The 26892-nt window shown below is 46.2% G+C and overlaps 1 long non-coding RNA gene across 1 annotated transcript in view; it reads right to left on the reverse strand.

The window, feature by feature from the left end:
* LOC125154715 (uncharacterized) overlaps positions 1-26689 on the reverse strand; it is a 28219-nt gene extending 1530 nt beyond the window's left edge. The window contains exons 1-2 of the long non-coding RNA XR_007147894.1: positions 26579-26689; positions 98-206 (exon numbers count right to left, since the gene is read on the reverse strand). This is a non-coding gene — a long non-coding RNA (uncharacterized LOC125154715). The remainder of the gene's footprint in view (positions 1-97; positions 207-26578) is intronic.
* Positions 26690-26892: the final 203 nt, after the last annotated feature.

The following is a 26892-nucleotide window of genomic DNA, read 5'->3' on the forward strand; positions in this document are numbered from 1 at the left end:
GGAGGACACTGGTCTGGAGGACGGGGATGGGGGGGTAAGGGTGGGGAGAGAGAAAGCGCTGATGGCAGAGGCTCTCATTCATCTCATAGATACTTACGGAGTGTTCTAGGCGTGGTTCCTGGCTGGCTTCTAGCACTCAGGACACAGCAGGGACGGTGACGGGCAGAGCGTTCGCTCTCCTAGTGTTAGAGAGATAAAGTAAACACCTAGAGGAGCAAAGGGGAGACAGTTATGGAAAGCCGTAAGTATCATGAAGAAAATCAGACAAGGTTAGCCAGATGGAGAGTGAGGGGGCAGGGAGAAGAAGGGAGACTTTACACCAGACGGATGGCCTCTGTGAGGAGGTGACCTTGAAGCTGGCATTTGAATGACAAGAAAGAACGAGCCATGTGAGGTGCCAGGGGAAGAAGTCTCTAGGTAGGATGAATGGCAAGTGTAAGAGTCTTGAGGTGAGATTCATGACAGTCAAAAGGCTGGTGCGGCTCAAGCGTGGTTCGTGATGGGGAGTGACTGACTGGGCTCAGGTCAGAGAGATAAGCAGGGGCCATGTTGCACCATAAAAGCTCTTTAAACAAATAATTTTTTTTTTTTTAATTTTTTTTTTTCAACGTTTATTTATTTTTGGGACAGAGAGAGACAGAGCATGAACGGGGGAGGGGCAGAGAGAGAGGGAGACACAGAATCAGAAACAGGCTCCAGGCTCCGAGCCATCAGCCCAGAGCCCGACGCGGGGCTCGAACTCACGGACCGCGAGATCGTGACCTGGCTGAAGTCGGATGCTTAACCGACTGCGCCACCCAGGCGCCCCTAAACAAATAATTTTTTAAAGTGTTTATTTATTTATATTGAGACAGAGAGAGAGAGAGAGAGAGAGAGAGAGCCAGAGAGAGAAAACGAGTGGGGGTGGGGCAGAGAGCGGGAGAGAAAGAATCCCAAGCAGGCTCCGGGGCTCAAACCCATAAACTGTGACATCATGACCTGAACCGAAATCAAGAGTCAGACGCTTCACCTACTGAGCCACCCAGGTGCCCAGCGCCCCGCCCCTCCCCACCCCCACCCATACTAACAAATTTTGATTTGAGAGAGGAATGTCCTAAAGGGGTATGAGAACTCAGGGCCAGCCTATTTTAACGTTCAGGGCCATCCGACTATGGCTGGTTCCATGGGTTCCTACCATCCAAGTTACAGCTGAACTCTGCCTTCTGAAACATCCTGGGAGTTTCCAGGAAACTGAAGGAGCTCGGGATAACACAGTGTTGTCAGGTGTAGTTTACTTAAAAGACCGAGACGTTGGGTGACACATCCACCGTGGCTCACAGTATCTCTCCCACTGGTCACATGACCGGGTATAGCTTCAGACAGGTGGAGAAGGATGATCCCAGGACGGCTGTTTCCCCCTGAGGCAACTAGAACCTGTTCCTCCTGACATGCGGGCTGGTGACATAGATGTGTCAGGAATGGGTCAGAGGCAACCCTAATAGTCCAGTCCTAGAACTTGGTGAAGAGCCAGTGAGTCAGGAGAAGGAAGCCAGAGTGGGGAATGCCTGTGTTCCAGCACCGACCGTGCCGAGGCATGGAGGTTGATTGCAAACGCGGAGGCTGGGGAGTCTGACTCAGCAGGTATTTGCAGGACTGGCACATGAGTCTGACGCACGCAGGCTTAAGACCCCCGTTCCAGGTGCACGTGGCTGAGCTCCCGGATGCAGACGCCACAGCCTCTGGCCGAAGCCGGGCTCCGCCACTGCCTGCAGGAGGGCACGGAGCGAGTCGCGTAAGCTCACCGTGCCCCAGTCTCCTCACCGTCAAATGGAGCTGATGATAATAATACCTCATTCATAGGCCGTTGCAAGGAATAAAGCCCCTGAGGGCGGTCCCTGCACGGACTAAGTACCGCAAAAACATCGGCCACGGCCACGGTTGCCCATTTCATTGCCCTTCGGGACTGCCTTGTGAGGAAAGTCTCATGACTATTCAGATTTACAAATGAGAACTGAGGTTAAGTGACGTTTCCAAGGTCATAGTGAAAGTGTTTTATTTCAAAACAAACAGGAAAACAAACAAACAAACAAAGCCAAAACAGAGGCCATTCCCAAATGCTCAAATGATCTGGGGTCCGATGGGCCCGTATCACCTACTGCTCTGCAGACAGGAGGCAGAATGACACCTTTCCTGCAGGGGTGTCTGGAAGGTGAAATGTGGCAGTTAAAGAGTGAGGCAAAATTCCACTCCCAGTCATGGCTGAGGATCTCCTCCCAGACGGATCCTGTGCAGACAATAACATTCAACTGGACAAAACGCAAACCCCACCCCCCCATACAAACTCAAACTGTCTGAAGACACAGGGAACAACCCAACACAGGGAGGTGCCAGAGGGATGTCGTCACTTGGAAGAAAGGGACACGTCGTCCAGGGTGAGTGTCCCGTTTTCAAAGGTGTGGCGAATCTGTGCCGAGAGACGGTGGCCCAAACTCTGCCAGAACACCTGATTTTACCTGCCGGAAGAGCCAGAGGACAGGGGGGTGTGCAAACACAGCCCCGGGGTGTTGAGTCGGGAGTCCTGGAAGAGGAACATCCAGAGGAGGGGAGCCCCAAATTCTCTGTATGAGCTCTGCTCGCATCTCGAGCAGAACGCTTGTATTCGGGGCTAAAGCTAAGCAGAGTGAGCCGATGTTTCAGTTGTCCCTCACCCCCGTGGAGGCAGTCTGCAATTCGAGGTTAGCCAAACTGCCCGCCTGCTTTAAAAAAGAAGAAGAAAAGGGGGCGGCTGGGGGGCTCAGTCAGTTGGGCGTGCAACTCTTGCTTTTGGCTCAGGTTATGATCTCACGGTTGGTGGGTTCAAGTTCAGGCTCTGTGCTGGCAGCACGAGCCCGCTTGGGATTCTGTCTCCCTCCTTCTCTGCCCCTGCCCTGCTCACCATCTCTCTCTCAAAAATAAATAAATAGACATTTTTTAAAAATTAAAGAAAAAAAACAAAAAGAAAAGAAAAAAGGATGAGACCAGCTGCTATAAAATGATGTGGAAGGATGTTTAAAACATATAGTTAGGTGCAAAGCAAAGACCAGTGTATAATATGTTCCCAAAGTTATTTATACATATACATATACATACACATAGTACATATGTAAATTTATACACATGTAAATGTATATACACATACCAGTATTCATGTGCACTTGTATATATCTAGACTATTTCTGAGAAGCCTGAAAGGATCTACAAACTGGTAACAGTGACTATCTTCTGGGAAGGGAAAATAGAATCGAATGGTTGGTCCAGCGATGTAGAGGAAGGACCATTTCTTTTTCCCCTTCCTATTTACTTATTTATTTGAGAGAGAGAGAGAGAGAGAAAGAGAGAGAGAGTGAGTGGAGGAGGGGCAGAGAGAGAGGGAGAGAGAATCCCCAGCAGGCTCCACATAGAACCCGATGTGGGGCTCGAACCCCCAAACTGGGAGATTGTGACCTGAACCAAAACCGAGTTGGATGCTCAACAGATCAGGCCACCCTTGTGCCTCTCGTTTTGTTGTTGTTGTTGTTTTTAAGGAAGATTCATTGAAGTATAATTAACATACAGAAAAACTCACTCCTTTTTAGTTTACACTTGTCTGACTTCTTAAAAAATTTTAATGTTTATTTATTTTCAAGAGAGAGAGAGAGAGAGAGAGAGAGAGAGAGAGACAGGGCATGAGCAGGGGAGGGGCAGGCAGAGAGAGGGGACACAGAATCTGAAGCAGGCTCCAGGCGGTCAGCACAGAGCCCGATGTGGGGCTCGAACTCACAAACTGTGAGACCATGACCTGAGCTGAAGTCAGATGCTCAACTGACAGAGCCACCCAGGCGCCCCTGCACTTGTCTGATTTTTGGCAAAGACATACAATCACGTAGCAAGCACTGCAGCCAAGATACAGAGTATTTCCATCCACTTCCAAAATTGCTGTGTGCTCCTTTGCAGTCAGCCCCTCTCTACTCCCAGCCCCTAGCACCCACTGACCTGTTTTCTGTTCCTATAAATGGGCCTTTTCCAGCTTATCATGTAAATGGAGCTATACAGATTGTTGCCTTTTGAGGCCGGCTTCTGGAAATGCATCCTTCTTGCTGTAATAGCAGCAGTCCATTCCCTCCTGTTGCTGACTAATCTTCCGCTGGGTGCATGCCCCGCTGTTGGCATGCTCATCAGTTGACTCTCTGGGTTACCTCTTGTTCTGGCGTTTATGAATAACACTGCTATACAATTAACGTGTAGGTTTTCCCATGAACATGAGTTTTCATTTCTCTTTGGTTAATACCTAAGAATGGGTTATCAGGCCATCTGGTAAGAGGATGTTTGACTTTACAAAAAAGAAAACATGCCGAACTGTTTTCCAAAGCTTCGTTTTGCATTCCCACCAGCAATGGAGATGTCCAGTGAGTCCGCAGTTTTGTTAGCACATGGCATCGTCAGTCTTTTTTCTTTTCTTTGTTTTAATTTTTTAATGTTTACTTATTTTTGAGAGAGAGAGAGAGAGACAGACAGACAGACAGACAGAGCACAGCAGGGGAGGGGCAGAGAGAGAGGAGGACACAGAATCTGAAGCAGGCTCCAGACTCTGAGCTGTCAGCACGGAGACCAACGTGGGGCTCGAACTCATGAACCGTGAGATCATGACCTGAGCTGAAGTGGGATGCTTAACCGACGGAGCTACCCAGGAGCCCCGCTCACTGTGACTTTAATATACATCTTCCCTAATAGTTAAAAGTGTGGAGCAACTTTTCACATGCTTATTTGCCATCCATATATCTTTTTTTCTTTACAGCATTATTGAGATGTAATTCCTATACCATAAAGTTACCTTCTAAACATATGCAATGTGGTGTCTTAAATATATCCACAGTTATGCAGTTATCACCATTATCAATTCCAGAACATTTTTTATTATCCCCAAAAGAAACCCTGAAGCCATTAGCTGTCATTCCCCATTCATACTCGCCTGACCTCTACCCTTTCTGCCCAGCCCCACCCCAACCAGTAATTTACTCTGTTGATTTTTCTGTTCTAGACCTTTCATACAGATGATATCATACAATATGTGGTCTTTGGTGCCTCACTGAGCATAATGTTTTCAAGGTTCATTTATGTTTTCAAATGTGTTGGTACCTTACGCCAAAAAATTATCCAGCTTTTTAATGGCAGTGTAATAAACCGTTGTATAGAGTTTTGTTTTTCCATCCATCAAGTAATGAATATTTGGATTGTTTCTACTCTGGGGTTATTATGAATAACGCTGTATGACCGTTCATGTACAAATGTTTGCAGGGACATATCTTTTAATTCTCTTGGGTACAGGAGTGGAATTGCATGGTCATGTGGTAATTCTATGCTTAACTTTTTTTTTTAAATTTTTTAATGTTTATTTATTTTTGAGAGAGAGACAAAGTACAAACAGGGGAAGGGCAGAGAGACAGAAGGAGACCCAGAAACTGAAGTAGGCTCCAGGCTCTGAGCTGTCAGCACAGAGCCCGATGCAGGGCTCGAACTCATGAACTATGAGATCATGACCTGAGGTGAAGACAAATGTTTAACCAACTGAGCGACCCAGGCGCCCCTATGCTTAACTTCTTAAAAAAAAGTTTTTTAAATGTTTATTTATTTTGAGAGTGAGTGAACAAAAGCCAGGGAAGGGCAGAGAAAGAGGGAGACACAGAATCTGAAGCAGGTTCCAGGCTATGAGCTGTCAGCACAGAGCCTGATGCAGGGCTCGAACCCGTGAATCATGAGATCATGACCTGAGCCAAAGTTGGTCAGTCATGACCGACTGAGCCACCCAGGCGTCTCTCTATGCTTAGCTTCTTGAGGAACCACTAGGCTATTTTCCACAGCAACTATGCTGTTTTACACTTTCATCAGCAATGTATGGGGGTTCCTGTTTCTCCGCATCTTCACCAACACTCATGATTGTCCTCCTTTTTGATTACAGCCATCTGGTGGGTTGATATAAAATTCTATCTTATTGTGGTTTTGATTTTCATTTTCTTGATGACACAATGATGTTGAGCATCTTATGTGCTTATTGGCCATTGGTATATTTTCTTTAGACATATATGTATTCAAATCCTTTGAATATTTTTAAATTGGGTTGTCTTTTTGTTATTGAATTATAAGAGTTCTTTATATAGTCTGGATACAGGTTCCTTATCAGACATATAATTTGCAAATATTTTCTCTCCCATTATGTGATTTATCTTTTCATTTTCTTGATGATGTCCTTTGAAGCACAAAAGCTTTAATTTTGATAAAAAATTTTCTATATATATATATATTTTGGTGTCATATCTAAGAAATCATTGCCCAATCTATAGTCACAAAGAATTATTCCTATGTTTTCTTCTATGAGTTTTATAGTTCTTGCTTTTATATTTAGTTCTATGATTCACCTTCAGTTAAGTATTGCACATGGTGTGAGGTAGGGGTCCAACTCCACTCCTTTTTATGTGTGAGAGTGACTGTCCCAGGACTCTTTGTTGAAAAGACTATTCTTTCTTCACTGGGTAGTCTTGGCACCCAACGTTGAAAATCAATTAGCCATAAATATAAGAGTTTATTTCTGAACTCTTCAAATCTATTCTATTGATCTATATAAGTGTATCCTTAAACCCAGTACTACACTTTCTTATTACTGCAGCTTTATGGCAAATTTTGAAGGAAGTAAATGAGAGTCCTTCAACTTTGTTCTTTTTCAAGATTGTTTTGGATATTCAAGGATATGAATTTTATGATTAGCTTATCAATTTCTGCAAAAAAAATTCCTGCTGGAATTTTGATACAAATTGCACTGAATTTGTTAACCAGAAGTATTGCCATCTTAATGTTATTAAGATTTCTAATCTGTGAAGACAGAGTGGATTTTTATGTACTTAGGTCTTCTTTATTTCCAACAATGTTTTGTAATAGTCATTGTACAAATCTTCCTCTTCTGTTGTTGAATTTATTCCTAAGTGTTTTATTCTTTTTCATGCTATTGTAAATGCAATCATTTTCTTAATTTCATTCTCACATTGTTCATTAATAGTCTGTATCTCCTTTAGTGAATTGTCTTTTCAAATATTTTGCCCATTTTTAAACTGGGTTGCTCATTTTCTTATTATGGAGTTTCACTGTATTTTTTGTATATATATAGAATGTGTTTTGCAAGTATTCTCTCCTAGTCTGTGGCTTGTCTTTTCATTTCCTTAATTTCATTTTCAGATTGTTCACTGACAGTCTATGTATCTTCTTTAGTGAATTATCTATTCAAATATGTTAACTTTTTTTAAAACTGTGTTGTTCATTTTCTTATTATGGAGTTTCATGTGTTCTTTGTATTTTTCTTGTATATATAGAATGTGTTTTGCAAATATTTTCTCTTAGGTTTGTCTTTTCATTTCCTTCATGTCTTTTAAAGAGCAGAAGTTTTAAAATTTTGATGAAGTTCAACACATCAAAATTTTCTTTTGTGGATTGTGCTTTTTCTGTCTTATCTAAGAATTTTTTGCATAACTTGAGATAACAAATCCCTTATGTTTCCTTCTGGACGTTTAAAAAAAATTTTTTTTAATGTTTTATTTATTTTTGAGACAGAGAGACAAGAACATGAATGGGGGAGGGGCAGAGAGAGAGGGAGACACAGAATCTGAAGCAGGCTCCAGGGTCTGAGCTGTCACCACAGAGCCCGATGAAGGGCTCAAACTCACACAGAACTGTGAGATCATGACCTGAGCCGAAGTTGGATGCTTAACCAGTGGAGCCACCCAGGCACCCCTCTTCTGGACGTTTTATAGTTTAAGGTTTTACATTTAGGCCTATCCTCCATTTTGGGTTAATTTTTGACTATGGGTCAAGGATTATTTTTGTTTGCATATAGGTTTGCAATTGTTATGGTACTGTTTGCTCAATAGTCTGTCCTTTCTTCTCTGAATGCCTTTTGACTTTTAATGAGAGTAATCCATTATATATACATATACATGTAGAAAATGCATAAAATATATTCAGCTTAAAGAGTAATTACATACAGGGTGCCTGGCTGGCTCTCAGTTGATGGAGCATGTGACTCTTGATCTCGGGGTTTTGGGATTGAGCCCCACACTGGGTTTAAAGATTACTTAAAAAAAAAAATCTGGGGCACCTGGGTGGCTTAGTCGGTTAAGCGTCTGACTTCAGCTCAGATCATGATCTAGCGGTTTGTGAATTCGATCCCCATGTGAGACTCTGTACTGACAGCTCAGAGCCTGGAGCCTGCTTCAGATTCCGTGTCTCCCTCTCTCTCTGCCCCTCCCCTGCTCACGCTCTGTCTCTGTCTCTCTCAAGAATAAGTAAACATTAAAAAAAAATTAAGGGGCGCCTGGGTGGCTAAGTCGGTTAAGTGTCTGACTTTGGCTCAGGTCATGATCTCATGGTCCGTGGGTTCCAGCCCCATGTCAGGCTCCGTGCTGGCAGCTTGGAGCCTGGAACCTGCTTCAGATTCTGTGTCTCCTTCTCTCTCTGCCTCTTCCCCTCTCGTGCTCTGTCTCACTCTCAAAATTAAATAAACAAAATTTTTTTTTAAATAAATAAATTAAGTAAGTAAAATCTTTAAAAGAGTATGTACAGTACTATTCACGTCAATCTCCAATTACAGCCCCATTCTTCTCTCCCAAGAGTACTGACCATCTTGATTTTGCAATAATAATTCCCCTTGCTCTTAAAGATTTACTATGCATGTATGTGTACTTAAATAATTTCGTTTAGTTTGGGCTGTTTTGAAACGTTATTATATGAATGGAATCTAACCAAGCATATTCTTTTAAAAACTTAAATTGTAGTAAAATACACATGACATACGATTCACCATATTAACAACTTGTGAGTATACATTTCACTGGTATTGAGCGCTTCACAGGGTCGTGCAAACTTCACCGCCATCCATCTCCAGAACTCTTTTCATCTTGCAAAACTAAAACTCTGTACCCAGGAAATAATAACTCCCCATTCCCTCTCTACCCCCCTCCCCCCCAAATGTATTCTTTTGTTCAATATGACATTTGTGAGAGCGGTCTATGACATCCCACATACTGATGTAGCACATTTTCATCGCTACATTGTGGTGCTTCTCAAAATCAGGCCATCCAAGAAGTCAAAACTGTTTTCATACTACCAACTACGCATCCATAGTATATAAGTTTGCCTGAGAAGTTGTTTGCCTTTTTTAATCTCCATTCTCTCACGAGGGTACTGTGGAGCTTTCCAGGAGCTACACGGTGTGCAGTATTGCAACAGACTGGATGCAGAAGCAGATTCAAGAACTCATTTATCTTCTTCTTCTTTTTTCTTTTTTTTTTTTTTAACGTTTATTTATTTTTGAGAGAGAGAGACAGAACACCAGCAGGGGAGGGGCAGAGAGAGAGAGGGAGACAGAGTCCGAAGCAGGCTCCAGGCTCCGAGCTGTCAGCACAGAGCCTGACACGGGGCTCGAACTCACAAACCATGAGATCATGACCCAAGCCGAAGTCAGACGCTTAATGGACTGGGCCACCCAGGCACCCCACTCATTTATCTTCTATAAAGGAAGACATTAAAGAGATTTGCAAAAATGTAAAGTAATTCTGCCATTCTTGCTAGTTTTTTTTTAAACCAAGTTATTGTTCATAACAATATAATTGTTATGTTATATGTTTATTATTTTAAGGATGAATTAATACATATATCAAAAGTTTCTCAGTTCAAATGTCTTATCTGGCAAGTACATAGAGCTGTAACCATGTAAAAAAAAGCTCTCTGAGGGCAGTTGGTAGATTTTAAGAAGTAAAGAAGTCCTGGGACGAAAAAGATTGACAATCACTGTAGAATCATATTCATTATACGAATATGCCACAATTTATCTACGCACTCTACTGCAGATGGACATATGGGATGTTTCCGACTGCATTAAGAACAATGCTCCTGGGGTGCCTGGTGGCTCAGTCAGTTAAGCGTCTGGCTCTTGACTTCGGCTTGGGTCATGGTCCCACAGTTCGTGGGTTCGAGCCCCACATTGGGCTGTGTGCCAACGTGGAGTCTACTTGAGATTCTCTCTCTCCCTCCCCCTCTCTGCCCCTCCCCCTCTTGTGTACTGTCTCTCTCTCTCTCTCTCTCTCTCAAAATAAATAAACTTAAAAAATAATAAAAAAGGAACAATGTTCCTATGAATAACCTTGAACATGTCTCCTTGTGCCCATCTGCATGAGGAGAGGAACTGCACATCTTGAACTTGAAGAATGTCCTACTGTTTTCCAAAGTGCTTGGACCCACTTGTGCCCTTCCAGCTCTACATTTATACCAACATGTAGAACGACAACACTTTTAATTTTTTTTTCTTGCCGACTTTGCAGCTGTATGATAGAGATCTACTATATAGATCCCCGTGTATTGTTTTGTGTGTTTGCAATTTTGTTTCATGTGCACGTGCACTTATGAAACTTACACTATATGTTTTTAAAAAGAAAAATGTGTCTTTACAAAGCCACTTTAAAATAACTTTCCATACCGATATGTTGACAGTGCTTACATATATCTTCACTGACAAAAATTTCCTCGGAGATATACGTTGTGCCGTCTGTCTGCGTGTATTATTTTCTTGGCAAATACGGGCGCGTGGCAGAACTGGAATTTTCGCGCATGTGTCTCTCTTTCTCCAGGCTCTTTCGCTTCTCTTAAGGACAGCACGGTGACAGGCAGCAGAGCTTTTCTTGGTTTATTTTATTTTTTGATTTCATTTTAAGCCACCTTCGCAAGAGGATGCTGCTGATGGCTGCCCCCTAGTGGACTCCTGCAAGACTGCTCCCGCTGGATTGTAAGAAGCCCCCTCAGCCGCGCTGAGCTTTCCCCTGCTGGAGGGCGAGGCCTCAGCATTAGCATCTGCTTCCAGCAGAGAATAAACAAGTTGATAATCCTCAGTAGCGCCACGACATGCTTACCTCGGCAGTATAAGTACACTCTTGGGGACTGATCAAGGTCAGCCTGTGCAGCATGATAGCTTTGGTTACAAGCTTGGGTTGGCTATCAGATTGAAAAGGCACAACAGCCTTTAACGCAATACGGTTTCTCCAACCTCAGCACTAGTGACATTTTGGGCTGGATAATCTTTTGTTGTGGGGGGCTGCCCTGCACATTCTAGGATGTTTAACAGCATACTTGACCTCTATTCATTAGATTTCAGTAGCATTCTTTCCCTAGCCGTGACAGCTAATAACGTCCCCAGACATTGCCAAATATCTCGTGGGGGACAAAACAGCCCCCAGTTGAGAAGGATGAGATTCAGCTTGCACAGCTTTATCTCATCAGGATGGCCAGCGGTACCCATGCACGTAGATTCTGTTGTTCCTCGTCCACACGGCTGCAACCACAACAGCCAAGCTGTGCATGAATCACCTTTATACAAAGAGGCCATATTTATGACATATTAGTCACGCTGGCCTAGGTCTTGTGTGCGATTCAGAGAGCCTCCCGCAGGTACCCTCCCACATAGCAGAAGAAATGGTCACAGCATTCCATGCTTATCTTGAATCTTTGTTTTCCAAAAGAAACTGCCCCAGGAGAACTCAGACCTGAGGGCATCCCCTGACCGGCCTCCCTTAGCAGGGCCTGAAGCTAACTAACACTTTATTTATCTACAAAGCCATACCCAGCCAATTAGAGTTGGTTTATTAAGTACTTTCCTCCCTGCAGAAATGCTGTTCATGCCCCGCCCCAGCCCCAACCCCACCAGAAAGAGAACAGGGCCTTTGTGTCAGCCAGGACCTGCACAGCCTCAGAGCAGCCTCCGAGCCCACATTCAGCGCCCATCCCATCCCCACATTTCAGATGAACTTTGTGGGGCCATCAAAATATCTAGGCTTCAGGGGCACCTGGGTGGCTCCAGCATCTGACTTTGGCCCAGGTCACGATCTCACAGTTTGTGGGTTCCAGTCCCCTTGGAGCCTGTTGCAGATTTCGTGTCTCCCTCTCTCTGCCCCTTCCCTGCTCATGCTCTGTCTCTCTCTCTCTGTCTCTCTCTCTCAAAAATAAGTAAACAAATAAACGTTAAGAAATTAAAAAAAAAAAAAAAAGCCTAGGCTTCTGGGGTGGCTTGCAATAACTTACTTTGTTTGCCCCTTCACTTAAATACTCTGCTTTATATCATGTCTATTGTCCTGCTTACGGTAGATATGGTGTATCTAGAAACATCTGTCAGCATGCTAGAGACATCTTGGAATGTTCCCCTTAAAAGAAGAGTTTGGGGAATATTTCACAGGCCGTGATTCCACCCCAATGGGACACCAAGATTCTTTCAAGACACTAGTGGCTTATTACTTTGACAGCTGCTGGAAATGTGCTGGGGCCAAGGAAATTTTGGAAATCTCAAAGAGTTGCCCTTTCTACTGGTAAATGCCTCAGAGATCTTTATTTTACCCCCACCCCCTCCTCCCAGGACCATAAATAATCTATCTCTTCCCCACAGTTGCTGAAAAGATAAGTCATAAACTTGAATTTACTGATGGCCATTGGGGAGACCCTGCCTGGAGTGGAGTTGTCTCCAAGAGAGTTCCTCTAGAAGCAGATCTCAAAACAAGGTTGTGAGTGCAACTAGCTAATTTGGTAATTGATCCCAGGAAGCACCAGTAGGGAATTAGAGTCATGAGAGAGGGAAGGAAGACAGCCAGTTAGAAGTGTTTAATGGAACAGGTTATTGCTGTGGCCAACTGGAGTGTGAACCCCGCTGGGGACTCTGGGAGATTGCGTAGAACACGCAACATAGGAGCGTCTATGTGGCTCAGTTGGTTGAGCGACCAATTTCGGCTCAGGTCACGATCTTGTGGTTTGTGAGTTCAAGTTCCGCATCAGGCTCTCTGCTGGCAGTGCAGAACCCGCCTAGGATCTTCTGTCCCCCTCTATCTCTCAAAAATAAATTAACATTAAAAAAAAATTTAGAACACGCATTATAGAGTTATCCTGACCACAGAGATGGGGTGTTGGTCCCCCCATTTTCATCAGCATTTGAGGGCATGCCGAGACTCTCTTGCAGGTGGGCCAAGTGGCCTCAGTGGCCAGACAGAGCCCCAGGCGAAGAATCACAGCTGCTCGCAGGGGCTGCTAACTCCCTCCTACTTCCTGTTAGGTTCCTCACTCTGTCTTGTCCCTCTGTCCCTCTGGGTGGGAGCCCATTATCACAATTTCTTTAAAAAAGATCGCCAACAGGAGCATTGGTGGGATAAGCCCCACGTCCACTATTTCAGTTGGTCCTGAGGCCAGACTATCTTTACTATCCATTCTCAAGTCTCCTCCACTTCTTGGCCAGCAATTTTTTTTTTTTTGTCTCATCGATTTCTTCTTATGAGATATAACTCACAAAGTATAAAATTCGCTCTTTGAACAGTTTGTGCAGCATCATGGTTTTTAGGGTACTCACAAAGTTGTGCAACCATTCCCGCTGTCTAATTTCAGAATGCTTGCATCACCCCCAGAAGACACCACCACTAGGGGAGGCTCCCCCCTCATTCCTCTGTTTGCTCCCACCCAAACCCTGGCAGCCCCTTATCCGCCCTCTGTCTTGTCTCTGTGGACTTGCCTTTCTGGAAATTTCATGTACATGGAATCAGCCACTAGATGGTTTTTTGTGTCTGGCTTCTTTCTTTCTTTTTCTATTTTGAGAGAGACACAGACAGCATGAGTGGGGAAGGGGCAGAGAGAGAGAGAGAGAGAGAGAGAATCCCAAACAAGCTCTGTGCTGCCAGTACAGAGCCTGATGTGGGGCCTGAGCTCACGAAACTGGGAGATCATGACCTAAGCCAAAACCAAGAGTCTGCTGCTTAACTGACTGACCCACCCAGGTGCCCCCCCCACTTAAAAAAATTTTTTTCCCCTAATGTTTATTTATTTTTGAGAGAGAGGGAAAGAGACAGAGCACAAGCAGGGGAGGGGCAGAGAGAGACACACAGAATCCGAAGCAGGCTCCAGGGTCCAAGCTGTCAGCACAGAGCCTGACACGGGGCTCGAACCCACAAACCGCCACATCATGACCTGAGCTGAAGTCGGCTGCTTAACCGACTGAGCCACCTAGGCGCTCCCCACCCCGCTTTTTTTTTTTTTTTTTTTTTTTTACAATTTGTGTCCGGCTTCTTTCAATCAGCGTATTTCGAAGGCTCATCCAAGTGGTAGCAGATATCAGTACCGTGTTCCTTCATGGCTGGATGATTCTATTGCATGAATATACTATTTTGTTCACCCGTGTAAGATGGACATTTGGGTTGTTTCCACTTTTTGGCTCTGTTGGACGACGCTGCTGGGAATATTCATGCACAGATTTTTGTGCGGACAGGTGTTTCCATCTCTCTTGGGTCTCTACCTAGGCGTGGAATTGCTTAGTCATAATGGTAGCTCATAGTTTAACTTTTTGAGAAACTGCCAAACTGTTTTCCAAAGCAGCTGTGCTATTTTGCATTCCCACCAGCGATGTACGAGGGTTCCGATTTTTTCACTTTCTCACCAACACTGTTCTTCTTTTTTGATTATGGCCATCCTGGTGGGTGGGAAGTGCTATCTCATTTTGGTTTTGATTTGCATTTCCCTGAAGACTGATGATGCTGAGCATCTTTTCATGTGCTTATTTTGGCCACTGATTTTGCTTGTCTGGACGGTTAGCCTAGATCTCCATCCCTAAGGGCTCTGAGCCCCTGGTTTCCAGGCCTGGAGGAGGCTGGGGTTGTTGTAGTTGCCTTTTCACGGTTAAAATCGGGCACGGGAGCACCAAAGGGCACCCCGGCAAACCCTCAGAGCTTCAGAATCCTCTCCTCTGTCCTCATTACGTAGCAGTGATCCTATATCCTAGTGATAATGAGAGCCAATTAGCTCAGCTAATACAGTAACTGCTTTTTCTGCCTGCTGGGCTACTGGCTAAGGAGCCCAAAATAACCAGATAGCAGCTTTGCTTTAGGTCGGTGGAATGGTTATTATGTCACCTGCCAGGAGTGTCCTTCCCCTAGGAATCAGGACCTCCAGTTCAGCAGAGCTTAAAGTTGCAGGGAGAGGAAACACAGGTTCCCTAAGTGGGTCACTGGGTGTGAGGGTGGAGGGGTAGTGATGCTACTCTTGGTTCTCAGATCTATGCATTATAACTTTGTTGGTAGGAACACACTGCCATATAATGGCTACTGGGGCAAAGTACATACTATGTCTTGAAGGACAGCACCTGACCTCCCCCTGCAAGGTGTCATCCCCAAGCTGGTGTCTTAACTGTGCTTTTATTTTTTATTTTATTTTATTTTATTTTATTTTTAGATTTACTTATTTATTTTGAGAGAAAGAGAGAGAGAGAATGCAGGGGAGGGGCAGAGAGAGGGAGAGAGAGAGAGACTCCCAAGCAGGCTCCACACTGTCAGCATAGAGTCCGACGCGGGGCTTAAACTCAAGAACCGCGAGATCATGACCTGAGCCGAAACCAAGAGTCGGACACTCAACTGACTGAGCCACCTCAGCGCCCTAGTTTTGCATTTAAGAAGCCATTTCTGGGTGCCGTTAGGCAGCTTCTGAGCGACATGGAATATCATGTCCACGGTGGCCTCTCCTTCATCATAAAACAGGAGGCCCTTGGTGCAAGACTTTGTTACCCAAGATCCCATGATGGAAAAGCAGACACTCTGTGAGGCTTCAGATAGTGGTGGCCACCGTGGGCAGGAAAGGCATATTAACCCATACTTGGAATCCAAGTGAATCCTTGTAGGGAGACATCACTGCCCACTCTGGGGTGGAAATGATCCAATGCAATCAACTTGCCACCCGTTGGCTGGCTGGGTCTGCCAGGGACCGCACCATACTGAGGGTTTAGTGTCGATAGATGATGCAGGCAGTGGCTAGATCAGCCTTGGTGGGAGGGAGCACGTGTCGTTGAGACCCTGCTGAGCCTCCAAATCTGCCACCTAGTTGCTCCATTCAAAGGCTTAGAGTTATGGCACAGTTGTAGCTGAATGAAGAGGCCGGCTGGTCTCCACCGGAAAAGTCACGCTGCCCACCCCGTGGCCCAATTGCTTCCTTTCAATGGATACCCTGTGATGGTTATTGACCAGAGGCACCAGGGCCCACACACGCCGTGTCTCTCCCACAGATCCAGTGACATAATTCGGCCTCAAGATCTCTGACCTTCTGATCTTGCTCCTTCAAGGCTCCTGACCAATCATTTGAGCCATTCACCGCTGCAAGAAGTTAGCGTATGTTCTTAACTCGGGCTACTTCTCTCTTCTCACAAAGTTGGTGACCAGGTCCTCTGCCTAACGTTCTTTCAAAGCTGCCTATGAGTGGGGATACAGTGCAGGAGTAGTACATTTTTAGCTCACACCAATATATTGAGCCAATCCATCCATGAGCTTGGCTTGGATTTTCTCTTTTTCCAGGGGGTCTGTAGAAAACCCTTCATCAGGACACAGGCAGGAGCCGAGGAAGGGTGTTGGAGCAAGAGAGGTGGATACAGGGAGGTCTGGGCCACGTGTTTGTGTAGCGTAGCTTAATTGCGCTCTCTGGACCTGCTCAGGACTGATCCCAAAGGTGCCATTTCCACTGTACTATGAATTTCTGCCTCACTTGCCCACTCTCATGACTCAGGGGTCTGACAGCAGTCAGCTCATGACGGTGTTCCATGGTGAGGTTTCCGTCTCCTAGAGTCCAGTAGCATGCGAGGAGCCGCTTTCTCAAATATTAAAGAGTTCTCCGCTGCACGTGGCATGGCGTTGCACCAGAACCCTGGGGGTCTGTGCTGCAATTCTCCTTTTGGAGATTCTGGAGATTCTGCACAGACTCACTTTCTATCACGGACACCTCTATGCCATGGGATCTGCCATGTTCTGTGGCTCCAAGTGCAGATCCACTTGTATGGTGCAAACCCTCCTGCAAAGCTCTGTTCTTCTCTGGGCATAATTCAAAACGCGCTGAGGGGGCGCCTGGGTGGCTCAGTCTGTTAAGCAGCCGACTTTGGCTCGGATCATGACCTCACGTCTCGTGGGTTGGAGCCCCGCGTCGGCCCTGTGCTGACAGCTCAGCCTGGAGCCTGCTTCGGATTCTGTGTCTCCCTCTCAATCTCTCCCTCTCTCTCTCTGCCCCTCTCCCTCTTGCCCATTGTCTCTTTCTCTCAAAAGAAAATATTTAAAAAACAAAAGGAAAAACAAAAACCAAACGCGTTGCTTTCTGAGTTAACAAGAAGGGCATCTCCGCGTGTGTGAGTTATCCCTAAAGCCTCAAGAAGCCTACCTTGTGCTATCCTTCTTAGTGATATGAACTGCCAAGTGCAGTGTGCTTTCCTTTGTCTTGGGGGGATACCCTGGACCACCAGGCTGGAAGGAAAACCTCACCAATGCAGCAGCCTCCCGAATCTTTCTCGACCGCGTCTCCTATCCTGTGGCGCCCCAGAATGTGCAGAGATTTTGCACTTCCTGCCCACCAGGGCTGATCAGCATGGTGTCACTGGTATGGTGGATCAGAGTGATATTTTGTGGGATGTGCAGAAGATCAAGGTCCCTTGAGACCACAGTGTGACAAAGAGCAGGGGAATTGGTATAGCTCTGGACTAGCGGATCCTCCTTTCTGATGGGGATTGAAGACAACTCATTTGCCAGAGGGTGTGTTTGTGCAGGTGAAGCAGGGGGCGGTCCCTGAGGGCTTTTGGTCGGGGGAGTCACATAGTTACATTTGCATTGTAAAGTGTCACTTGGCATTCTGTGTGGGGGACAGATTGGAGGAGAGGTCAAGAAGAGATTCCATAGAAGCTCATCTGTTGTGTCCTTCAAACTTGAACTTGTTGCCCAGTAGGCTTGGCTATATTCACCGAATGGCTGAGTGAAACGGAGGGCGTCCAGCCCACCTCTAGAGCCTAGGCTCTGTCCTTATTGTTGAGCCTGTTTCTCTGTTATTAGCAGCCAAAAAAAAAAAAAGCATCCTAACTGCTGGAGCTACTGGTAGGACATAGATCTGGAGCTCACCTGTATCATTATATAGAGACACCCGCTTTCAGAAGAAGCCAACACAGGTGGCTCAGTCGGTTAAGCGTCTAAGTCTTAGTTTCGGCTTGAGTCACAAGCTCACGGTTTGTGGATTTGAGCCCCGCATCGGGCTCTGTGCTGATGATACAAAGCCTGCTTGGGATTCCCTGTCTCCCTCTATCTCTGCCCCTTTTGCTCTCTCTCTCTCTCACACACAAATAAACATTAAAAAAAAAAAAAAGTCAACATAGAAAAACTGAGCCCTGAGGTTTAGAAAGACCAGTCCCCAAAGTTATGTTTGAACTCCTGCTCCAGCAGCGCTGGCATATTCAGTGACGTGAGCCTGTGAACTGCCCCTCCCCCCCACCCTTGCCCTGTATTTTTAAGCCAATTTGAAGTGCGGTTCTGCCATTTGCAGTCAGAGCCCTGCCTCTTACAAAGTTGCACCAGAAGGCGTGGCGGTGACTTTGCTCCTGCTGTACGATGGGAAGGGCAGCAAAAACTGGAAACCGAGCAGACTCTGATGGAAGCCCTCTGACTTGACTTTGTTACTTGTTAACAAATGCACTTGTAGAAAAATCGTTTTAAGATGGGCCTGTTGCAACCAACCAGGGTTGGGTTGGAGCCAGGTGCTGTCACGTGAGAATCCAGTGGACTCAGGAGTAGATGGGGTGGTGGTGGCGGCACAGCTGACGCAGCAGACACCCGTGTGCCCTTGGCACTCACCGTCCCATTCGCGACTTCCCCCTCCAGCGGGCAGCTGCATCTCAACCTGAGGGCTTCCTCCTGGACCGGGAGTGTTGGGGAGTTAATGCTCCGGGGCAGCCGTTGGCTTGCTCTCGGGATGGGATAATCCTGAGAGTGTTTGACACGATCTCCCTCGTGTCCTCAGTGGGGTCAGGGCCCCATCTGCCTACAACGTTAACCATGCCTCATTTGCTTCTTTCCTTCTCCCTGGTCTTACTTCCCGTTATGGATCAAACTGTCCCCTCCTGCAACCCAAATTTCTATGTTGAAACCCTACCCCCTAGGACCTCAGAATGTGACTGTTTGGGGACAGAGGACCTTTAAAGAGGCGATTAAGTTAACATGAGGCCATTTGGGTGGGTGGGCCCTCATACAATCTGGCTGGTGTCCTTAAAGAAGAGGGGATTAGGACACACAGACACCAGAGGTGTGCACAGAGAAAAGACCTTGTGAGGAAGGACACAGCCAAACAGTAGCCATTTGCAAACCAAGTAGAGAGATCTTAAAAAAACCGACACTGCTGGCCCCTTGATTTTAGACTTCCAGCCCCTAAAACTGTGAAAAAATAAATGTCTGCTGTGTAAGCCCACCTGGTGTGTGCTATTTTGTGCCGGCAGCCGGAGCTGACTAATACCCTTCCCCTGTCTTCTCCCGGTGCCCCCTGAGATCACTTCCCAAATAAACTCTTTGCACTTAGATCCCACCTCTCAGACCGACAGTGGGAACGGGGTAGGGAACGGGGTACACGGAGCTCTACAGGTCAAGCCACAGTGCCCGGAAGTCAGGCAGGAGGCGCCTCAAAGTGTGGGTTTCGGGGTCAGGCAGAACTGAACTCAAGTCCTGGCTCTACTGTCTTTTGGACGAGTTGCTTTACCATTTTTTAAGCCTTAGATTTTTCTTCTGTAAAACGACACTACAGTAGAACCTGCCTCATGGGAGCGCTGTCAGAACGGACTAAGAATGCATGTGAAATGCTTAGCGCTCTGCTCGCGGGGGGGGGGGGGGGGGGGGGGGGGGGGGCATACTTTACAAATGGTGGCTAATCCCAGTGGCAGCAAAGTGCTGCAAACCTAAATCCCTCCAACCCTGTATAACCAAAGGGGCAGCCCGAGCTCCTGGTGGACTGCAAGTGAGGCCCCAGATGAGGCTCCATGGACCCAGTAAGGGGACAGAGACCTGAGGCATCCCTGTCTTTGCTGAGCTTCTAGTCCAGGTGGGAAGCCCAGCATCCCAAAATGAGCTGTTTCCATAGCAGCGTTTCTAGTGTCCTAGCGAGAAGAGCATTTGAATGGGGAGCAGGGGACCTCCGTTCTGGAACTGACTCATTTAGTCTCTAAGTTCCTGTGGGCAGGGATCATGCATTTTGCTTTACATTGCCAGACTCCAGTGTAGGGCCCAAGGCAGGTGGATAAATACAAGAAGGTTCAGGAGCCAGACAGGATTGGGCTAAAACCCCACCCCTGTCACTTATAAATGAGTGGACTTCACCACGGGGTGTAACTTCCCTGTTGTTAGCACAATTCAGCATTTCGTGAGCTCTCCAGAAAGGTTGCCACATAAAGCCGCGTGCTGGGGTCCCGCCTTAGTTTTGCCACATTTGAGCGGCTGCAACCAGCCGTCTGTTCAGTTTTCTTCCTGACCACTAGAGGTCAGGCTAACTCCAAAGTTCAAAGCCGTTTAACTGCATCCAGGAGCGAAAGCAGATCCGTGCTAAGAAACTGTGTGTGGATGCCTTCCAAGATGTGTCTCTCCCTGTCAACCAGCACCCGGATTTTATCACTCAGCTGAGAGGATGGGCAGTCCCATCGGGGGCAGATGCATTGAGTTACTTTCCAGAAGTCTTCAGGGAAAGAAAGGGGACAAAAGATAGAGAAAACTGGAAGTAATAAAAACAGGTTCTGAATGTTAACTATGTGTTGAGAACTTTTAAAGGAGATTTATGCATATTAACTGATTCAGTGCTTATAAAGCTCTATGGGAGGGGGTATCATTAGTTTCTTTTTTACAGGTGAGAAGCTGGCATAGGGACATAAGCGACTGGGATTTGCCTGGGTGGAGGCTCAACTGCCACTAAGAACCAGCTGACTTATTTCAGGCCTGGGATTTGTAAACCAATAAAGGCTGAGCTCTTCTCAGGTGCTGAGTCTTTCAGTCTTTGGGCTGCGTCCTCCCGGTGTGCTGGACCAGGGCCGGCGCCTGATCTCTGTCTCTTCCCTTTCTGTCTGGGGCTTTTTGGGGGGTCACACAGACAGAGGTTCAAATCCTGGTACTGCCACTTGCCAGCCACGTGGCCTGGGCAAGTCCGCACCTTGCTGAGCCTCAGTTTCCCCCACTGAAAGACGTAGAACCTTGTCACAGGTCACTCTCCAATCTCTCTGATTCTTGTTTCTTCTGCAGTGTGAGTTTCTGGAGAGAAGAGTCCTTGTTCAGTACATTCCTTCTGATGCATAGGACAGGGCCTGGCACCTAGTAGGTGCTCAGAACTATTTCTGGATGGTTGCCTGACCCTTCCGCTGAATGTCCCTTGAAGTGTCAGTGTCTCCCCTCTGTATTCTCACGGAGAGTGCATGACTTCAATCATTTCCTAATGACTGTTAAGTCATTCATTCATTCATTCATCCCAAAACACTGTTGAGCTTCTATTCTGATAAGTTCTGGGTCCATAAAAAAGCATAAGATACCTCCTTTTTTTATCATTATTAAATGTTTTTTAAATGTTTATTTATCTTTGAGAGAAAGAGACAGAGTGTGAGCTGGGGGAGGGGCAGAGAGAGAGGGAAACAATCGGAAGCAGGCTCCAGGCTCTGAACTGTCAGCACAGAGCCCAACGTGGGGCTCTAACTCATGAACCATGAGATCATGACCTGAGCCGAAGCTGGACGCTTAACTGACTGAACCACCCAGGCGGCCCCTCTTTTTTTTTTTTTTAAATGTTTATTTATTTTTGAGAGAGAAAGCCTGAGTGGAGGAGGGGCAGAGAGAGAGAGAGAGAGAGAGAGAGAATCCCAAGCAGGTTCTGAGCTGTCAGTGCAGAGCCCGATGCGGGGCTCGAACCCACAAACTGCAGGATCATGACCTGCACTTAAGTCAGGCGCTTAACCAGCTGAGTCACCCAGGTGCCCCAAGATGCCTGCTCTTAAGAGCTTCAAGCCAGGATGAGACCTGCTGGCAATGATGAGTTAGAGCTCAGTAGTCTCCTCCTCTGCTGCCTCCACTGTCTGTGAACGTTTCCTGTGTACTTGACCTTGTCCCCTTAGAAGCAGAACCCACTGCGGCCTCTTCTGCTAAGGGAAGAGTACCACTTGGGCTAGGCAGTCTCATTAGCTGCCTTAGAAGTGCAAGACCTGGGAGCTTCTCTGAGGCTGCCATGGAGAGAAGGCCATGCACAGGCTGCCTCGAGTCCGGGCTCCTATTTGAATGGAGAGGCAAGAAGGACCCAGGCCTCCCTGGTCCAGGTAACCTGCTAATGCTCCTAAAATTGCTCAAAAAGCCACCCATACTCCGACGTTTCGTACGCAACCTTAGATCCTAAATGCCCACGGAAGCATTCTAACCCAGTCCCACCTGTTTGTTTTAAGGCCTGCAGGTTTCGGCGAATTAGGGGGAGTCTGGGGACTGAAGGGAGAAAGTCTCATTATGAGGAGGTGTATCACAGGCCCCGGAGGAGATTGCCCCAGGGGACCCCTACCACCAGGAACCCAGAGCCCCAGCATTCTTTGAGAGCGGTGTGCATGTTCTGGCTCACTGAAAGGTGGGCAGCTTGACGTCACGAGGCAGATGAGATGGACCTTGAGGACTGAGGGGCACAAACGGGCATTGCTCTGGTGATCATCAGTCAGCATGGCTTCTACTGCTCTCCTTACTAGACCAGGTACGTGGCCTTCCCGCTGTGATGCTGGGCAGGGCTCACTCACGGCCAACCGCTCGCACTGTTCGAAGTTCCGTGCATAAATGGGCCCCCGCAGCAGCCTGGTGAGGCGGGTGCTGTTGTCAGCCCCATTTTACAGAAGGAGAAACTGACTTGCACAAATCTGAGCCGTTGGGAGAAGGTCACCAACTCTCCCCTCTAGGATGTGGTAAAGATGGAGGCTGTGGTGGCTTTCTTTAGTCTGGAGTAGGACTTCTTCTTCGCCCTTTGATCTTACAAACTCAGGCAACTGCTGCCATTGTTCTCTGGATTTACGCTGACAACGGTCTCCCTGAGGCAACGGGTCGGTGACTCACGTTAAGTTGCTTGGGGAACAGGGTGGGGAACTGCCTCAGGGTGACATGGAACTGAAGCTACCACATCAGTCTCTGTGCCTCCTGCTCCATCCCATAGTCTACTTCCTGTCTTCCTGTCAGCCTCAAGTCTTGGGGATGTGGCTTAAGACTGCAGCCAGTCCAGAGCTGCCCTTCCGCCCTCTCCCTCCATGGCTAATCGAAATACAGCGTGAGCCATACATGGCCTTTTAAACTTTTTTTTTTTAAAGATTTTATTTTTTTTAATGTCTATTTCTTTTTGAGAGAGAGAGAGAGAGAGAGAGAGAGAGAGACAGAGCGCATAGTGGGGGAGGGGTAGAGAGAGAGGGAGACACCGAATCCGAAGCAGGCTTCAGGCTCCAACCTGTCAGCACAGAGCCCGACACGAGGCTCGAACTCACAAACTGCGAGATCATGACCTGAGCCCAAGTCCGAAACTCAAGCTACTGAGCCACCAAAGATTTTATTTTTAAGTAATCACCACACCCAACATGGGGCTCGAATTCACAACCCTGAGATCAAGAGTCACGTGCTCTTTTCAACTGAGCCAGTCAGGTGCCCCTAAACTTTCTAGTAACCACCTTAAAAAGGTAAAAAGAGGGGTGCCTTGGTGTCTCAGTTGGTTGAGCCTCTGCCTCTTGATTTCAGCTCAGGTCAGGATCCCAGGGTTGTGGGATTGAACCCTGTGTCGGGCTCCATGCTGAGCATAGAGACTGCTCAAGATTCTCTCTTTCTCTCTCTCCCTCCCTCTGCCCCTCTCCCCGGCTTGCCCTCTCTCCTTGTTTTTTTGATCCTTCATTGTTTTTATTTAAATCATTTTTCAAGATGAGGGGCGCCTGGGTGGCACAGTCGGTTAAGCGTCCGACTTCAGCCAGGTCACGATCTCGCGGTCCGTGAGTTCGAGCCCTGCGTCAGGCTCTGGGCTGATGGCTCAGAGCCTGGAGCCTGTTTCCGATTCTGTGTCTCCCTCTCTCTCTGCCCCTCCCCCGTTCATGCTCTGTCTCTCTCTGTCCCAAAAAAAATAAATAAATAAACGTTGAAAAAAAAATTAAATCATTTTTCAAGATGATGAATTGAACCTGATCATTTTTTTTCTGATTGCTTGAAAGATACATTTATTATTATTCTTAATATAATTTATTGCCAAATTGGCTAACATACAGTGTATAAAGTGTGCTCTTGGTTTTTGGGGTAGATTCCCATGGTTCATAGCAGTGCTCATCCCAATACACGCTCTCTCTCTCTCTTAAAAAATAAAAGTAAAAAGACACAAGTGAAATTATTATTTTTATTTTTTAAACAAATTTTTGAGAGAGACAGAGCGTGAGTGGTGGAGGGGCAGAGATAGAGGGAGACACAGAATCTGAAACAGGCTCCAGGCTCTGAGCTGTCAGCACAGAGCCTGAAGCGGGTCTTGAACCCACAAACCTGAGATCATGACCTGAGCCAAAGTCGGATGCTTAACCTAGCCGACTGAGGACCCAGGCGCCCCACATGTGAAATAATTTTAATAATGTTTTATTTAAGCCAGCATGTCTAAACTATCATTGCTTCAATGCGTTATCAGAAGAGAACTTCATTACATTCTTTTTTCCATGATAAATCTTTCTGAAAATACTGGTGCATACTTTATACTTACAATCACATCTTAATTTAGACTAACAATATTTCAAGTGCTCAATAGCCACACATGCCTAGCAGCTACTTATTGAATATAGCAGCTCTCCAGCTCTGGAATCTCTTGTCTGGAGGGACCACACTAGGAATCTAGGGTTGCTAGGGTTGCTGATGTTGGCAGGTGGTTAAGTCCCAGGGCTATGTTTATCTCCAACTTAATCTCTCCTGGAGAAATGAACTTTGGTCTCCTTTAGTGAAGAATCTGCCCTTGGTTTGCCGGGTTGTGAGATGTTTTCTGGAAGGCAAATGCTAAGCCATGACCCAAATTAGCTTAACACATGGAGAGCGGGACAATATTTATTTATTCAACAACTACTTAATTGAAAACTTCATTGGTTCAAGACCCCATTCAAGTGCTAGCCAAGGTCCTGGGGAAATGGGAGTAGATTGTCTGTGCAGAGGACATAGGAGGTCTGCAGAGCTCCCTTCAAATCTTCAGCTGAGTACTGATCAGTTCATGCAAGAGAGGATACTACTGGAGGCCAGGGAAAGACCACCTGGAAGAATCAGGTGGAGCTTACAGAGGGCCGGGAATTATTTGTGTCCTCATCAGCCAGAAAAGGGAGAACACCCAACAAGTGGGATATTGAGCAGAATCCTGAGAAAGATATTATCTCAGTCAGTAGTCACCAAATGAGCCCTAGACTTAAGGCTGTTCTGGACCTGCTCAACAATCTTAAAAGCAGGCCTCGAAAGATTCAAATTCTTCCCAGTAATGTAACTACATCATCCTAAAACAAAAACCCAAAATACTGAAAGGAAAACCAAAAATTTCAGTGCTCAGCAATGTGAAATTCACAATGCCTGGCATCCAGTAAAAAATTACCAGGCATGCAAAGCAGGAAAATACGAGCTATAACGAGGAGAGAAATCAATCAATAGAAACAGATCCAGAAATGTCACAGATGATAGAATTAGTAGACAAGGACATTAAAGCAACCATTAGAAATACACTCCATATGCTCAGGAAGGGACAGGGAAGCACGAGCATGTTAACAGGAGGCGTGGGAGATATGAAACAGACCCAAATCAAACTTCAAGATCCGATCATCGCAAGGAAACCCAAGCAAGTCTTGGCTCTAATGCTTGCTGTGTAACCATGGGCAAGTTAATACATCTGTCTGAGCCAGATTTCCTCATTTGATGCATAGCAGTTAATGTATATTGAGCATTTGTTCTGTATCAGGCACTGTTAGAGCTTTCCGCCACAAAACTATGTGGGTACTGTTATCACTGTCTCCGTTTTGTAGATGAGGATAACGGAAGGTTGAGGAACAGGAAACTTACATAACTTGCTGAAGCTTACATAGCACAGAGAGCTGGCGGATCCAGGATTCAAACCAGAGCCCAAGCTCTTATGCGTCCATATGTTTCTGCCTCTCTCAGTGCTGTAAGCTTGGGGAAATGATGGTGTTTGCTGAATAGCCTTAAAAAAATTTTTTTTTTTAATTTCTTTTTTTTTTTTTAAGATCTTATTTAAGTAATCTCTACCCCCAATGTGGGGCTCGAACTCACAACCCCAAGATCAAGAGAGGTACATGCTACCGACTGAGCCAGTCAGGTGCCCCTAAGATTTCAGTTTTATTGGGGTATAACTGACAAATAAAATTGTAAAAGTATACAGGATGATCTGATATTTGTATACATTGCGAAAGAATTCCCCCTATCGAGTTAATTAACTCCTCCATCACCTCACATATTTGTGGCTTGGGGAGCAGTGGTGAGGACATTTAAGATCTACTCTCTTCGCAAATTTCCACTAGAGAATACAAGGTTATCAACCATAGTTACCACGTGATGGCCAAACCAGATAATCCATGTGAATGCATTCCCTGAGTACAGAGTGTTCAAAGCAAAAACAATAAATGAAAACTTCAGGTGGGTTCAGAATGGCTGGTGTAGGGAGAGGTAAGCCTGGAATGAGCATTAACACTTGTACTTACCGACAGTGGAGCAGAAGGCTCAGGAGGCCACAGCCTACTCTGGGCTGTCTGAAGGAACTTGGCTTCCCTCCGGTCCCTTGGCTATCTTCCCACCCCTGTGGCTCTTTCCCTGGAGAGGAGAAAGTGAATGAAGAGGTGCGGCTTCCTTCTCCTCCACTTTACACGGAACGTGCCGTGCCCGTTATGGTCAGAGAAACTGAACAAAGAGAAGTTGACCGAAGGCTCTTCATGTTCTTTGCTTTTTTTTGAGTCACCAAAACAGCATGGTTTTTGTTTTGTTTAAGGATATTATCAAATCTCAGGGGCACCTGGGC

The sequence above is a fragment of the Prionailurus viverrinus genome, chromosome E3, assembly GCF_022837055.1.
Source record: "Prionailurus viverrinus isolate Anna chromosome E3, UM_Priviv_1.0, whole genome shotgun sequence".
NCBI lineage: Eukaryota > Metazoa > Chordata > Mammalia > Carnivora > Felidae > Prionailurus > Prionailurus viverrinus.